Here is a 5,445-nt window from a genome sequence, read left to right as displayed (position 1 = left end):
CATAATTATTTTTCCCTTTTCCTGGTTTCGTCTTCCTTTCATTTTGTTCCTTCCCTTCTTCTCCTTCCTGCCCGCACTTCTCTTTCCATCATCTCATTCCTACCTCTGTTCAGTGCAGTATCCTCTTCTTCCTTCTCCCTCCCCCTTCCCCCTCTCGCCTTCTATATTCCCCCCTTCCCCCACCCTAATCCCTCTCCTCCCCCACCCTAAACCCTCTGCTCCCCCACTCTAATCCCTATTCTCGCCCACCCTAATCCCTAACCTCCCACACCCTAATCCCTCTCCTCCCCCACCTGTACCGTATCCTGTCCTCTCCCCTGCTCGTCACTGCCTCTCCTCTACTCTGTTTTACTCCCTCGCTAGTTCCTCAACTCTTTCTTCCCACTACAGTACTCCATTCCCTCTTTCTAACTGTGTTTCCCTTTCTCTTCTTTAATATTATTCCTCTCCACATTTCACCACACACTTTATTTCCTGCTTCCTTCCCCCTATCCTTTCCCCTTCAGCTCGTTACCCTATACTCCCCTCTTCTTCTCCTCTACCTCAGCCCCTCTGCACCTTCGTCCCACCTTACTCATCTCGTAGGCGACGTCCTCCTCCTCCCTCTCCCTTGTCTTACACACTCTCCTCTCTTTCGCCACATACTCTACTTCCTCGTGAATTAAGTGGTTGGTTTCACGGTCACACAAGGGCATCTCTCTCTCTCTCTCTCTTTCTCTCTCTCTCTCTCTCTCCCTCTCTCTTTCTCCATAGCCTCCTCCCTCTTTTCTCTCTCCTTCCCATACTGTACATGTTTGAAATGCATACATTCCCCCTCTTACCATCGACTTCACTCTCTCCCTTTTTGCGCTCTAGTTGTTCTCTTTCCCTCTGCATAACTCTCCCTCTTCTCTCTCTCTCTCTCCACCAACGACCCTCCTATCCAACTTCCTACTTCTCCTCCACCCTGCTCTCCATTCTCTCCCTTTCCTCTCCACCTTTGTCTCCCCCTCCTCTCTATCTCTCTTCCCAGCTATAATCTCCCTCTTCTCTCTACCATCCCCTCCCCCTTTCCTCTCTACCATTGTCTCCCCCTCTCTACCATGCTATAATCTCTCCTCTCTCCACCACCCACCCAGCTACCCTACTTCCATCTTCCCCTCTACCCTTCCCCTTTCCCTTCTACCCCTCCTCACCCTGTGCCGTGTCCGCAGTTCAGTTATGGTGGTGGTGTGGCCTGGTGGAGCAACAAGTGGCTCCACAAAAGAGCAGCGACCACCCAACTCACACAACTCCCGTCCTTGTTGCCACTTGCTGTACACCCTCCCCCACAGCTTCTTGGAATACGTCTTCGGCCACTAAACGCAGCGTGATTCTGGCCACTAAACAGGGAGATCCTATACAGCTTCGCAACACGAACTTAAAATCTGCATTCGGACACTAAACTGGGTAGGTTTTCCGACGATCCACAACAAACGCGAAGTCTATGCTCCACTTCGCAACATGAACTTAAAATATATCTTTGGCCACTAAACTGGGGTTGTGTACCATTACACTGCTTCACTGCCTAACTTAAAATTTTCTCAGCACCAAATAAAGATAATTTTGCGCGACATCTGAACATGCTCTAAATTAATCTTTTGAAGAGGGGAAACGATTCCAAAGCTGAGTAACATCGTCTTGCGTTAGCCACAATGACATCTGCAACATTTATTAGGCCCTAAAATGAAAATATTTTCTCCGCAAAGGTGCTGCACAAGCCCAGAACTTCAGTGTTCTAATATTTCTCTCTTTAATGTTAAGTGATGTACGATTGGCCAACGGCCATACCACGTTCAGTACACCGCTTCCCGTTTGATCAGCGAAGTTAAGCAACGTTGGGTCTGGTTAGTACTTGGATGGGTGACCGCCTGGGAACACCAGATGCTGTTGGCATCCCTACGTCAAGTGGGGTTGGTGGAGGATTAGTGCCCCTCCCTGTAAAACAATTAACTCTAAGCCCTTGGCCACCCCGTCTGGGATACATGGCGTCTGGCAATGAATGAATGAATGTACGATTCCTGATTCTTCAGATATAAAAACTTAACGAATATCAGATTATTCAATTCAGCTGAGGGAACACAAGCTCCATTAATGTCTAGTTGAAAGAACAGCGTATAATGGGATGGTAATGTGTGTGTGTGTGTGTGTGTGTGTGTGTGTGTGTGTGTGTGTGTGTGTGTGTGTGTGTGTGTGTGTGTGATGGGGAGTGTAATGTGGAATGAAAATGCAAAGAAGAGTAGGAGAAGATGGTAAAAACAGATTTCTTCCTTTTCTTTCCTCCCTATTATCTCACCCTTCCCGCTTCCCACTATCCCCCCCTCCTCTCATGTTTAGTTTCCTCTCCTTCTTAAATCCTGTATCACATTCTACTTTTCACTCCCTCCTCTCCTTTTCCTTACATCCCTTTCCTTCCCCTCATCCCTCACCATTCCATGTCTCTTTCCCGTTCCTCCTCCTCTCTTCCCCCTTACCGTTCACTCCCTCCCTCTGTTTTTCATATCTTCTGTCTCCCCCATATGCTCTCCCCTTCCTTTCTTTCTCTCTTCTCCCAATGTAAGATAGAGAAGGCAAGATAAGGTACCCGGTATAGGACAAAGTATTCTGCTGATACTAGTGCTGCTAAGTATGGTTCACCACTGCTTTGTCTCCAAGATTACCGCATGATAACGATCTAATTGTTGCTCATCAATGCCAGAAAAAACACTATGGTAATATTATTAGTAATATATATCTTTAGAGTCCAGGGGATTTCATCTAATTTATATCCATTAAACACACACACACACACACACACACACACACACACGACAAGCGCGCGCCACTAACTAATCGATCAATTTCTTAATACTTTTCGCTACTTGGGGCGCATTTATTTACAGGTATTCCATTCAGGCTACCACGCGACGGAAGCCACGGTGACTTAGTGATTATCGTATTCGCCTCCCGAACTACGATGCCCTGAAACTGGGCTCGAATTCAACCGTGATGCGGCATTCATTTAACAAGAGTGCTGTTATTATGTCCTTTTATATGTAGGCGTATGCTCGCACAGCACTGGTTCAGAGCGACAAGGCGATGGATCTCATGCGCATTGATATATAGTATATGGATTTAGGGCACAAGACAATTTTCATCATCCGGAAAGAAAGCCTGTTAGTTAGAAGATAAACTTGTATGTTTAAGGAATTCGAGATGAGGTTGTCAAGTCACTGTGTCGTCTTCCCACCTTGCCAAACAAGTGTGTAACATAACAGACTTGCTGTTGTGGCCAGAGAGTCACATCCAGACATAAACTGGGTGAAGTAAAGGCTGAAGCTACTTTAGCCTGCAGTCTACCATCCTCCTTTCGTGGGATAAAGAGGAAGTTGATAATAAAACGCTTATATAACCAGGCAACGCTGTACCCGGCTATCTAACAAAATAGAGAGAGAGAGAGAGAGAGAGAGAGAGAGAGAGAGAGAGAGAGAGAGAGAGAGAGAGAGAGAGAGAGAGATCCAGATGAGTGTATACAAAGTGTGCGGGTGGAGTGAGTGAGTGAAGTGGCAGGAGTAAGTGAGTTTTGATTCAATGGTCGCGGGGAAGCCCACACTGGTAGCAACTCCCCCCCCCCCTCACTCCCCCCCAGACTCCTTCACTCTCACTTTCCCTCCACTCACCCCACCATCCTCACTCTTGCTCTCGTTTACTTCCCCTCACTGTTCCCTACCCCCCCCTTACCTTCCCTCCCTCTCCATAGCTTACGAGTACAGTATTTCTCATTTCTCCAGCCTCCCCCTACCCTTCTCTCACTTTCCTCCACCTTCCCGTAATCTCCATCTCTCTCTCCCTCTCTTTCTCTTTCTTTCCCCCAGTATCTTCACCTTCTCTACCTCTTTTCCAAGCCTCTTTCACTTTCCCTTAGCCTCTCTTACTTTCACTCTCACTCTGCCTACCCCAACCTCTCTCTCTCTCTCTCTCTCTCTCTCTCTCTCTCTCTCTCTCTCTCTCTCTCACACACACACACACACACACTTCTACTTTCGCAAGCCTCTCTCACCCTCACCCAACTTTACGCTCCGATAATATCCACATAACAATCCTGAACGATTTATTTCTGACACTTTACTATAACTGTTATAAGCAAAGTGAATCTCTTGGATTATTATCAACCTGGTTTTCCTCGTCTTGCATTGCAAAATAAAAATAATTGACATGAAACAATATACACGAATATAATACATATGCAAACCAACAAATTAATCGGATTCATTGGTAGAGAGTTCGAATATAAATCAGATAATATCCTCACCTTATCTAATTCTCTAGTTCGCCCACATTTAGAGTATTGTGCCCAGTTCTGGTCGCCTTATAACAAAAAAGATATAAACTTGAAAGAGTACAACGAAGCGTGACCAAAATGATACCTAGATTGAGAAACAAACCATACTATGAACGTTTAGAAGCCCTGAATCTCTTTTCCCTAACTAACTGAAGATTATGATATTTAATTCAGGTATTTAAATTATTCAAAGGACACGATAGCACGGCTGTCGATAAATACTTCGCAGTGATCCTTCTCGCTACTTCCTGTTGGCTTCGGCTTTTCCGTCTTTGCCCTTAAGTGGTGGTATAGTTTTGTTAGTTACAGCCTTCCCTATACCAGACAGCCATTGCTATTTGCTTTCCTACGTACTCCTTTGACTCTCTCTATTAAATGATCTGCAGTTCTTAGCAAATCAACCCAACTACTGCATCACTTGTTCTCGTCATTTTCGTCTCAGTGTGTAATAACTTATTCCAGTCCTCTTATAAAATTCTAGAAATCTCTCTCTCTCTCTCTCTCAACCCATCTACCTGCCCCAACTGGCCTAGTCAATTACTCCTCTCGGTGTGTCATTCCTTCATCCTATCCTCGTGTAAAAATAGCAGCCATATCAATCCCTCTACTGCCAGCGCTTTTTCCCACAACCAATGATTCGCAGCACTGGAGTTCTCAGTAAGTCAATCTTTTTCACCTTGTCCGCCCACACAGGATCCCTACCGCCTGCCAGTGCGGTGTGTGGTCGAGTTATATTTCTATTTCTTCTTCTTCTCTCTCTCTCTCTCTCTCTCTCTTCAACAACTTCATCTCTAAATTGAACTTCACTAAGACCCAGCAATCCTCCTACATGCCAAACCTCTTTATTTGTCGCCACTTCGATGCTAATACCCACTGTAAATACTAGTACAGTACAAGTTTAAGGTTTCTCAATTAGGACTGGTGTAGTAATTGGCATAAGGAGGGGATATTTTTATGACATGTCGGAGGGTCTTGTGGAAGTTGTTTTAACGGCATTCATATAACCAAACTCTTCCCTGCCCCAGCCTTCCAAACCCTAAATCATTTTATACATCAGACTTTTTCTGGTAACTATACCCTGTTTACTCGAGCTTGGCTTAAAACTG

At 45.4% G+C, this 5,445-nt stretch overlaps 1 non-coding gene across 1 annotated transcript; it reads left to right on the top strand.

Annotated features, from left to right (window-relative positions):
* The first annotated feature begins 1,795 nt into the window (after nucleotides 1–1,795).
* Nucleotides 1,796–1,914, top strand: LOC145404763 (5S ribosomal RNA). The gene has a single exon (XR_013898220.1). It is a non-coding gene; the product is annotated as a 5S ribosomal RNA (ribosomal RNA).
* Nucleotides 1,915–5,445: the final 3,531 nt, after the last annotated feature.

The sequence above is a fragment of the Coenobita brevimanus genome, chromosome 64, assembly GCF_032717465.1.
Source record: "Coenobita brevimanus isolate Jiangsu-jjx chromosome 64, ASM3271746v2, whole genome shotgun sequence".
Lineage (NCBI taxonomy): Eukaryota > Metazoa > Arthropoda > Malacostraca > Decapoda > Coenobitidae > Coenobita > Coenobita brevimanus.
Note: the sequence above shows the minus strand (reverse complement) of the source record. Positions and strands in the feature narration are given on the sequence as shown.